Source organism: Eucyclogobius newberryi, unplaced genomic scaffold, assembly GCF_026437365.1.
Source record: "Eucyclogobius newberryi isolate DKJ021-1_F unplaced genomic scaffold, fEucNew1.0.hap1 SCAF_22, whole genome shotgun sequence".
In the NCBI taxonomy this organism is placed as follows: Eukaryota; Metazoa; Chordata; class Actinopteri; order Gobiiformes; family Gobiidae; genus Eucyclogobius; species Eucyclogobius newberryi.
In genome coordinates this window covers 20,212,047-20,222,478 of record NW_027315857.1, presented here as the reverse complement: position 1 = coordinate 20,222,478, position 10,432 = coordinate 20,212,047, and the positions used below count along the sequence as shown (strand labels likewise).

Genomic DNA, 10,432 nt, shown 5'->3' with positions numbered 1-10,432 from the left:
AGATTCCCACAGAGAGATGAGGTGGACCAGATTCCCACAGAGAAGTGGACCAGATTCCCACAGAGAGATGAGGTGGACCAGATTCCCACAGAGAGGTGGACCAGATTCCCACAGAGAGGTGAGGTGGACCAGATTTCCAGAGAGAGGTGGACCAGATTCCCACAGAGAGGTGGACCAGATTCCCACAGAGAGGTGGACCAGATTCCCACAGAGAGGTGAGGTGGACCAGATTCCCACAGAGAGGTGGACCAGATTCTCTCAGAGAGGTGAGGTGGACCAGATTCCCACGGAGAGGTGGACCAGATTCCCACAGAGAGGTGAGGTGGACCAGATTCCCACAGAGAGGTGGACCAGATTCCCACAGAGAGGTGAGGTGGACCAGATTCCCACAGAGAGGTGAGGTGGCCCAGATTCCCACAGAGAGGTGAGGTGGCCCAGATTCCCACAGAGAGGTGGACCAGATTCCCACAGAGAGGTGAGGTGGACCAGATTCCCACAGAGAGGTGGACCAGATTCCCACAGAGAGGTGAGGTGGACCAGATTCCCACAGAGAGGTGGACCAGATTCCCACAGAGAGGTGAGGTGGACCAGATTCCCACAGAGAGGTGAGGTGGACCAGATTCCCACAGAGAGGTGAGGTGGCCCAGATTCCCACAGAGAGGTGAGGTGGCCCAGATTCCCACAGAGAGGTGAGGTGGACCTTTGGCAACCAACCACTGCCACTAAAGAGAGGAACAAAGAGATTTCCCTTCTAGCTTCAGTTGAATCTTTTAGATTCTGGTTCTGAAATTTCTGACAGAAAAAATGACTTTGAAGCTGATTTATTATTACTCACCCTTATTTATTCAATTAATACATTTTATGAAGGTAAAAATGAGCATTCATCCATTTTCTACCTCTTGTTCCCTTCATGGGTCGCGGGTGACTTGAGCCTACCTCAGTGACCACGCCTTGGACAGGGCCCAGCTTGTCACGGGGTAAACATGAGCATGACAAAGATGATTAAATAAGTTGTTGTTCACCTGTTGTGACTGTTGTGAGAATTAATGTGTTTTAATATTTCTGAGTAAAAACAGCTGTAAATGAATAAGACACAAAGGTTTTATCTAGCTCCATGAAGCTTTACCCTTGTTCTAAATATATAAATTGATATTTGCGATCAATGCGACCTTCACGACGCGTAACCTTCCGAGTAAATGCAAGAGAGATACGTTTAATACGCTAGTAACCTGCTTCCGAAGAGTGCACACGCTTTTTTGCTCGCTCCGCTTGCTATCGCTGCTTTCCTTATTTATTTTGCTTTTTAATCAGTTTTTGTCTTCCAAACATTTTTGTTTTAGACTTTTTCAAGTAAACCAAGGATTTTAAGAACATTTTTCCAGTTTTAACGACCCATGACGCCAGCGACATGTCCGTGAGAAGAAGGGAGAAAGACTGTGAACGCTGTCGGAAATATCAACAAGAAATTAATGAGCTGAAAACACGGATATTTGTTTTGGAATCTGAAAAAGTTCTTCACGATACCATTCCTGTGTCAACCGACGGTAAGAAGAGCACACTTTTTACAAGAAAAACTGCTACTTTCAACCTAAACCGCAGTGACTCTGTGTCGTTTCCAAAACTGTCTAAAAACCAGAAAGACCAGGCTGTTTCTTGGAACAAACTTGGAGCAAAGCCTAAACGATACAAAGATAACGTGAAGTCACCTAAAATACAGCTCACCAACAGATTTTTACCACTTTCAGAGATGGAATTAAATGAAAAAAGGAAAGATGACGTGGCCAAAATACAGCGAGGAGGATCTGTGCCAGGAGCCAAGGTCACGCAGATTGTTTTAGTTGGGGACGGCGCGATAAGTCACGTGACGCATGAAAAGATAAACACACATTCTTTTCCAAGCGCCACTGTTTCTGAGATAACGTCACTCCTTCCAAATATTATGGCTAAGCATGGAGGAGCTAAACAGCTGATTGTGCACGTGGGTGCAGTGGACATGCGGCGGGAACAGACTGAAGTTTTGAAAAAAGACTTCTTGAAGTTATTCGACGTGCTTGATAAAATGGAAATCAAAACATTCATAAGTGGACCTCTTCCAAACATCGACAGGAGGATAAACATGTTTAGCCGGCTTCTTCAGCTGAACACATGGCTGTCCAAAGAGTGTTCCCCCGAGAGGACTACACTACATTGAGAACTTCTATCTATTCTGGAAACGAGAGGACCTGTTTAAGAGAAATGGCCCCCACCTATGCAGAGGTGGAGTGAGGGTGCTGACAGAGAACCTGCTCCACGCTCTGAGGCATTGGACTGGGCCTGGACAGGGTCCTGAGCAGATAGTTAGAGAAGAGAGGAATGAGAGAAGAATTCCTGCTCCCTCAGCCAGAGACCGAGCCAATGTTTCAACATCAAAAGCACCTCAACCTCAGCCTCCACCAAAGGATTCGTCAGCAGCTGCTCCACCACCACCAGCAAAGGATTCAGCTCCAGCTGCTCCACATTCACCTCCACCGCCTCCAGCAAAGGAACAATCTTCAAAGGCCTTGGACCCATCTGTGACAAGCCCAACAACATCCCTGTCATCGCCCCTGCCTTCACACCCGCCCCGGGGTTCCCCCTGCAACATCTACTCCCACTAAAGATTCATCATTCTCCTTCTCATCTCCACTCTCACCCATGGGCCTTCCCAGCCATTTTGAAAGTCTGATCAAATCAGGCATTAAGATGGCTCCACTCACGCCCAATATAGCAAGGGCTATGCCGACTACACCAACAAAAGCCCCACCACCCATCCCCCCTCGCCTCTCACCTGGTGGATGCACTGGGTCTCAGCGTTGCCGGGACTTATTGTCACATTAAAAATCAAACCAACCCGGGGCCCTATGTAAAAAGAGCCCCCCCTAGTGCTATTTCTGTAGTCACATCATCACACAGATGGAAAAACAAAATGTGAGTCAGGCCCAATCTGAGAAATGTGATTCATATTCCCTGTGAAAAGATAAAGCCCAGTCCCACTGAAACTAGTCTGAAACTTGCTGTGCTAAATGTCAGATCCTTATGTAACAAATCTCTCTTAATTAATAATTTTATTTCTTCTTATAATCTTGATTTTATGTTTTTAACTGAAACATGGCTTGACAAAAACACAGGAAATGTAGTTCTGATAGAATCTGCTCCACCCAACTTTAAGTTTGAATCTGAAACACGAGAAAACAAAAAAGGGGGTGGAGTCTGTGCGGTCTTTAGAGATGAAATAATTACCCGCAGGTTGTCTTTTGGGGTGTTTTCATCATTTGAGTATGTATCCTTTAAAATGGAGCTAAAACGGTCTCCATCCATTCTCTTCATTGTTTTATACAAGCCTCCCCAGCACTGCCAAAGTTTTATTGATGATTTTACTGAGATGCTTTCAGTCATATGCACAGACTTTGATGGTTTGGTCATTACAGGTGATTTCAATGTGCATGTTGATAATATTTGTGACAGAAACGCTAAAGAGCTTGATGCTGTCCTTGAAACCTTCAGTCTTACTCAGCATGTGAGAGGCCCCACCCACAGCAAAGGACACACTCTAGATCTCATAATTACAAAGGGGGTAAATATTTCAAATGTCAATGTGGTCGATGTTGCTCTGTCTGATCATTTCTGTGTCTTCTTTGACCTGTCTGTTTCTCCCAAACCTCCGGTTGGTCCTGCAGTTGTTCAGAGGAGACACATAAGTGATGGCACAGGTGCACTGTTTATGGAAATGATAAACTTTGAAAATGTCTCATGTTCTAATGTAAATGATTTGTTGAACTCTGTTACATCTAGTGTTTTGAATGTTCTGGACACCATCGCCCCTATAAAGGCTAAAATGGTTAAAAATAAGCAGAAGGCGCCGTGGAGAAATGATGATTCGGTCAGGGCACAGAAAAGGGAGTGCCGCAGGGCCGAACGGAAATGGCGCAAGTCAAAGCTCCAGGTTCAAAAAGAGATTTACAAAGAAAAGCTGAACATGAACAACCTAATCTTATGTAGAACTAGGGAAAGATATTTTTCTGAAATAATTGGAAGCTGCAGTAACAACTTGCGTGTCCTGTTTGCCACAGTAAACAGATTAACAAACCCTCCAGCTCAGCTGCCGTTAGAACTCATTTCCACATCCAAGTGTAATGAGTTTGCATTATTCTTTAATGACAAAGTTCAGGGCATTAAAAATGCTATAAATCCCACAATGCAAAAAATTACCCTAAAACCACCAAGACACTTAGAGCTAACTCACTTTGCACCAGTAACTGACAAAACTGTCCATGAGATCATCACCAGTCTGAGTTCATCTACATGCTGCCTTGATGTGTTACCCACCAGATTTCTAAAGTGTGTGCTGAACAGTTTGTTAGCACCATTCACTCACATACTTAACATGTCGCTTCAATCTGGAACATTCCCAATGTCTTTGAAAACTGCGGTCATAAAGCCTCTCCTAAAGAAGAGCAGTCTTGATGCCGCAGTACTGAGTCATTACCGGCCCATCTCTAATCTGCCATTTTTGGGCAAAGTCCGTGAAAAGGTTGTTTACCAACAGCTCACAGATTTCCTCTCAATAAACAACTCATTTGATGTTTTTCAGTCAGGTTTTAGACCTCATCACAGCACTGAGACTGCTCTTGTCAAGGTGACAAATGACATCCGCCTGAACACTGACACGGGCAAAGCCTCAGTCTTAATTATGTTAGATCTGAGTGCTGCTTTTGACACTGTCGATCATGGGATCCTCTTACAGAGACTAGAGGACTGGGTGGGTATCACTGGCACTGCCCTAAACTGGTTAAGGTCCTATCTGGAAGACAGGAAATACTTTGTTGAAATTGGTAGCTGTGTCTCAGACCACATGACCCTGACCTGTGGAGTACCCCAAGGGTCAGTCCTGGGTCCCCTTCTGTTCAACCTCTACATGCTGCCGTTAGGTCAGTTGATATGCAGTGAAAATGTGTCCTATCACAATTATGCAGACGACACTCAGATCTATGTTTCACTATCGGCAGGTGACTATGGACCAGTAGATTCACTCTGTCACTGCATCCAACAGATCAGTTTGTGGATGCAAAACAACTTTCTCCAGCTGAACTCAGACAAGACTGAAATAATCGTTTTTGGCCCACAGAAACAAAGAGAAAGTGTTAGCGGTCACCTCCAGAGTCTCGCTCTAAAACCTACAAACCAAATTAGAAATCTGGGGGTAATAATGGACTCAGACTTGAACTTTAATAGCCACGTCAAATCAATAACATCAGCAGCTTTTTACCATCTAAAAAACATTGCCAAAATCAAAAATATAGTGTCAAAACCAGATTTAGAGAGACTTATCCATGCGTTTGTCTCCAGTAGATTAGACTACTGTAACGGCCTGCTCACTGGCCTCTCCAAACGAGTTGTAAAACAGCTGCAGTACATCCAGAACGCTGCTGCTCGGGTCCTGACTAGAACCAGGAAGTATGATCACATTAGTCCTGTTCTCAGGTCTCTGCACTGGCTCCCTGTGGCTCAGAGAATAGACTTTAAAGCAGCTCTGCTTGTGTCTCTCCATGGCCTAGCACCAAAGTACATCTTGGATATGTTAGTGCCATATGAACCATCTCGGACACTGAGGACCTCAGGGACCGGCCTCTTGCTGGTGCCCAGAGTCAGGACAAAACATGGGGAATCTGCGTTTCAGTTTTATGCAGCTAAAATCTGGAACAGTCTTCCTGAAGATGTGAGACAGGCTTCTACTCTGACAATGTTCAAATCTAAGCTAAAAACAGTTTTGTTTAGCTGCGCATATGACTGAAAGGATTTTTTCTTTGCACTCTTCTCTTTTGTTTGTGATTTTATTAGTTTAGAAAATCAGTTGGATTGATAATTTTTAATTTAGTTAATTTTATTGTATTTCTGTTTCTGTAATTTCTTTGTGATTTGAATGCATTTTTTCCTGCTGTGAAGCACTTTGAATTGCCTTGTGTATGAAATGTGCTCTACAAATAAACTTGCCTTGCCTTGCCTTAATGCCATACTGTGGAGCATTTGAGGCAAAGCAACATCGTCTGTGGAGTCATGCAAGTGGCGGGACGCGCTAATGTCGAGCACGTTTTCAGATCTTGTGAATTAAAGTTAGTTAAAGCCGCGCTCCGCCTTCTCCATTGAGAAATTAGCGGCGGTGGTTGGACCGGTTCATGCTGGAGAGTTTTTTTGACGCTCCCCAATGGTCCGAATCCAGACCGAGACGCATTCTCACAGAATGTGTGCGGGGCTGGCTGGTCAGGCAACCAATAAAGAGCCTTGTGGAATCCAATTTAAGGAATTTAAGGAAATTCCCAATTAGAGATGCACGGTAACCAGATGGGTTAAAGGCCCTGTCAGAGAAACTTTGTGCTTCCTTAAGCTATTTTTCTGTTGAATGTCAGTTTGATTTGTTTGTTCTATAAATGCAGTTTGTGTTTGACTCACTGTGATCTCTGTGAATTTAAACTGTGGCTGTTTGTTGGACTGAGGTCACAGAGTATGTATTTAGTGAAGTATCTCCACAGGGTCATCAGATATCTGACCTTCAGTATTAGATGTTTGAGCCTCTGTGTTGTTCTTGTTTAGGATCTTGGTCAGTGTAAAGTACGAGCTGTTCCTCTGATTCTTCCACCAGGGAATGAAATACTCTGAGCTTTTCTCATGTCAATCACCACTTTGTTCCTAAAGCTTCTAAAGATGGAATTATCACTATTTAGTTTTGTTAAGATAGAATTTTTTTTGCAGCATCTCTTTGTTTCATGAGTTGAAATTCTTGTTAAGTAATCCAGGGAAATTACTGACGTTTTGTCCTCAAGTTAAATCACTTTGTATATTTCTGGTTGATTTAGTTGTGTTATTGTATTATTATTATTTGTCTTTGTACTGCAAAAGATTATATTTACTATTATACTACTAAGTATAAAACAATGATACTATTTTTTTATCAAGGGAATTTTCTTAGTAAACTAATATTATTTTATTTAACAAGTTAATTGAGTTATGCATCTTTATCATTTCTTTAGGTAAATCTTAGCCACTCAGATCATACTTCCTCCTCACAGTGTCAGAGGAAACAGTGAAGAATCATCAAGAGCAGAGAGCATGAGGAGTAAACCAGGTTTCTCTGTCTGCTTCATGTTCAAGAAGAAGTATCACCAACTCTTCATCGTGATTAGCGAGCCCAAACTCTTTGGGAACCACATTTCTCAAGTCACATACTATAGAAATGATCCCTGAAAGTAAAGTCTTAATGTTGGACAGCTCTGCAGCAGACACTAGAGCCTCACACTGTCACTCTGTGTCAGAAGCTAAACATGTCATCACAAGATTCTAACACTTTTGTAGGAAATGCTAAAGGAATTATGGAGTATTTTTTGCGCCAAATCTGAGTCTCATTTCCTCGTGGCGTGAACAGCTGAGTAATCCTCCCACATGTCAATCAATCCTTGGTCCTACTGCACACCTGCAGCCTCTTACGTCTCCCTGGCTGCATGAGTGGTTGATATGTCGGTGTGTGTTTAGTGAGTTCCTTCAGTGTACAGGCTGAAGGACGGCAGAGAAAGACTGTGTTCGAGCTCAGAAGAGACAGAAATCTGCGGAGACGAGAGATGTGATGGGATCTGTCGCGCTAATAAACAAACCCACGTGTAGCAGTGGAGCTGTTGAGTGCTTCTGCACGAGGGTGAGTGTGCGCATGCACACTTTACTAAAAGGGACTAACAGTCGCTTGAGTTCTCAAATCAGTGAAAAATCCTCTATTATTCCATTAACTTATAAAGTCAATCTTCACATTTTCACATGTTGAAAACAACATGGAGGACACGATATAAAAGTGTACATATTGTACTTGACACAGAGTGACAGTGTGAGGCTCTAGTGTCTGCTGCAGAGCTGTCCAACATTAAGACTTTACTTTCAGGGATCATTTTTATAGTTGGTGACTTGAGAAATGTGTTTCTAAAGAGTTTGGTCTCGCTGATCACGATGAAGAGTTGGTGATACTTCTTCCTGAACATGAAGCAGACAGAGAGACCTGGTTTACTCCTCATGCTCTCTGCTCTTGATGACTCTTCACTGTTTCCTCTGACACTGTGAGGAGGAAGTATGATCTGAGTGATGAACATTTGGTTTATTCTAGTTTTTTATTGCTTTCTTGAGGGTTTCATGAAAATTGTCCAAAAATATATCTCTGTTGTACTCTCTGAATTTTAAATGGAAAGAAATTGTGTTAAAGCAAAGTATTTGACGCAGATGTTTTCAGACAGTGAAACACGTCTCCAGAGTGACACATAGTGGTGTGTTTTAGTACTACAACATCCACAGTGGTTTGAACCACATCATATGTGCTGTGGTCACCAATAAAATAGCATCACATTTGAGTTGTATTATTGATGCATTTGTGCTTCTAGACCAGGACTGTTCAGTTTAAGTTTACAGAGGAAGGACACAACACCCACGACTGTCACTACATTTAGCACAATATCACACTTTATAATCCAGTTAATATAATAAAATATATATTTATAGATTTGTGAGAGATGCACATCTTTCTTTCTGACTATGTTGTATAAGTAAGTTGGTAAGCATTTTGTAATTTGCCTTTTACATAAGTAACAAGTCAAATTATATTTTATTGCACTCAATTTATAGACAGTGTCTATTGCACTTATTTCAAGCATTTCAAGGATTTAGATTTTTTTTTCAATCAAGTCTGCCTCACTCAGATCATACTTCTTCCTCACAGTGTCAGAGGAAACAGTGAAGAGTCATCAAGAGCAGAGAGCATGAGGAGTAAACCAGGTCTCTCTGTCTGCTTCATGTTCAGGAAGAAGTATCACCAACTCTTCATCGTGATCAGCGAGTCCAAACTCTTTAGAAACACATTTCTCAAGTCACAAACTATAGAAATGATCCCTGAAAGTAAAGTCTTAATGTTGGACAGCTCTGCAGCAGACACTAGAGCCTCACACTGTCACTCTGTGTTAGAAGGTAAACATGTCATCAACACTTTTGTAGGAAACGTTCTAATCTAACTTTATTTGTACAGAACATTTTACCAACACAAAGTCTCCAAAGAACAAACAGGTAAAATATGTTAAATTTATAAATTAATAAAACGTACAAACCAAATAAATACATATTAAAAACAATACAAAATATACAAAATTATAAAAGACAGACAGAGGACCACACAGTTCTTATGCCGGGTTAAATGCCAGTGAAAAAAGTAAGTTTTTAAACAAATGTAAATGAGGTACATTTCTAAATGTTTTGCACAATGTATTACTGCACTTTACATTGTGAAAACCTTTGTATGTTTGTTTTAAGTTCAAAAATAAATACTGGAAAAAGAGTTTTAAGCTGTCTTTGATGGAAGCACAAGGGTTATTATAATATATATATATATATATATATATATATATATATATATATATATATATATATATATATATATATATATATATATATATATATATATATATATATATATATATATATATATATATATATATATATATATATATAAAATTAGTATCAATACATTAGTTAATGCTTAAAATGATTCAAGGAGCTAAACATTGTGCAATTATTTTTGCTACATTTTGAGTAAATCATTATAAAGAGACTTACACAGCCATAAATGACATGGCCCCATCCGACCTCAAAGATGCTATAGAACAATATCATCCAAACAGAGCTCTTCACTTTCAAAATGCTGGCCTTCTGGTGGTCCCAAGAGTCTCTAAAAGCACAGTAGGAGGTAGAGCCTTCTGGTGGTCCTAAGAGTCTCTAAAAGCACAGTAGGAGGTAGAGCCTTCTGGTGGTCCCAAGAGTCTCTAAAAGCACAGTAGGAGGTAGAGCCTTCTGGTGGTCCCAAGAGTCTCTAAAAGCACAGTAGGAGGTAGAGCCTTCTGGTGGTCCCAAGAGTCTCTAAAAGCACAGTAGGAGGTAGAGCCTTCTGGTGGTCCCAAGAGTCTCTAAAAGCACAGTAGGAGGTAGAGCGTTTAACTCCCAAGCTCCTGTGTTATGGAATCAGCTCCTGTCCATGTTAAAGAGGCAGACACAGTCTCTTCATTTAAGTCCAGACTTAAAACGTTCCTCTTTGAAATCACTTATGGTCAGGCCAGTTAGGAACAGAAATATAAACACAGTTTTTTTTTACAGTTTCAGCTACGCTGCCCTAGGAGCAACTATGTTGGGGGAAGTATGGCAGCTTGAGCACTATCCTCTAGACTACTTTGATGAAGAACTGGTTTTCCTCCTGAGTGGCTCCAGCTCCACTGTCTATCTCACATCCACCTGTCGGTCTGTGAGAGTCGAATCTCTCCTTCACTCTGAAAACTGGTCGTTTTTCCTGGCCGAGAAGGAGGGTCTAAGGACTGGGGAGCTTGGGACATTTGGTTTAAAGACA

The 10,432-nt window shown here is 41.6% G+C and overlaps 3 non-coding genes across 3 annotated transcripts; 1 reads left to right on the top strand and 2 right to left on the bottom strand.

Moving 5' to 3' along the window:
• Positions 1-7,053: 7,053 nt before the first annotated feature.
• LOC140372268 (small nucleolar RNA U3) lies at positions 7,054-7,269 on the bottom strand. Its single transcript, XR_011928603.1, has one exon. It is a non-coding gene; the product is annotated as a small nucleolar RNA U3 (small nucleolar RNA).
• A 654-nt stretch (positions 7,270-7,923) lies between these two features.
• Positions 7,924-8,138, top strand: LOC140372256 (small nucleolar RNA U3). Its single transcript, XR_011928591.1, has one exon. It is a non-coding gene; the product is annotated as a small nucleolar RNA U3 (small nucleolar RNA).
• Positions 8,139-8,735: 597 nt separating this feature from the next.
• On the bottom strand, positions 8,736-8,950 carry LOC140372244 (small nucleolar RNA U3). Its single transcript, XR_011928579.1, has one exon. It is a non-coding gene; the product is annotated as a small nucleolar RNA U3 (small nucleolar RNA).
• Positions 8,951-10,432: the final 1,482 nt, after the last annotated feature.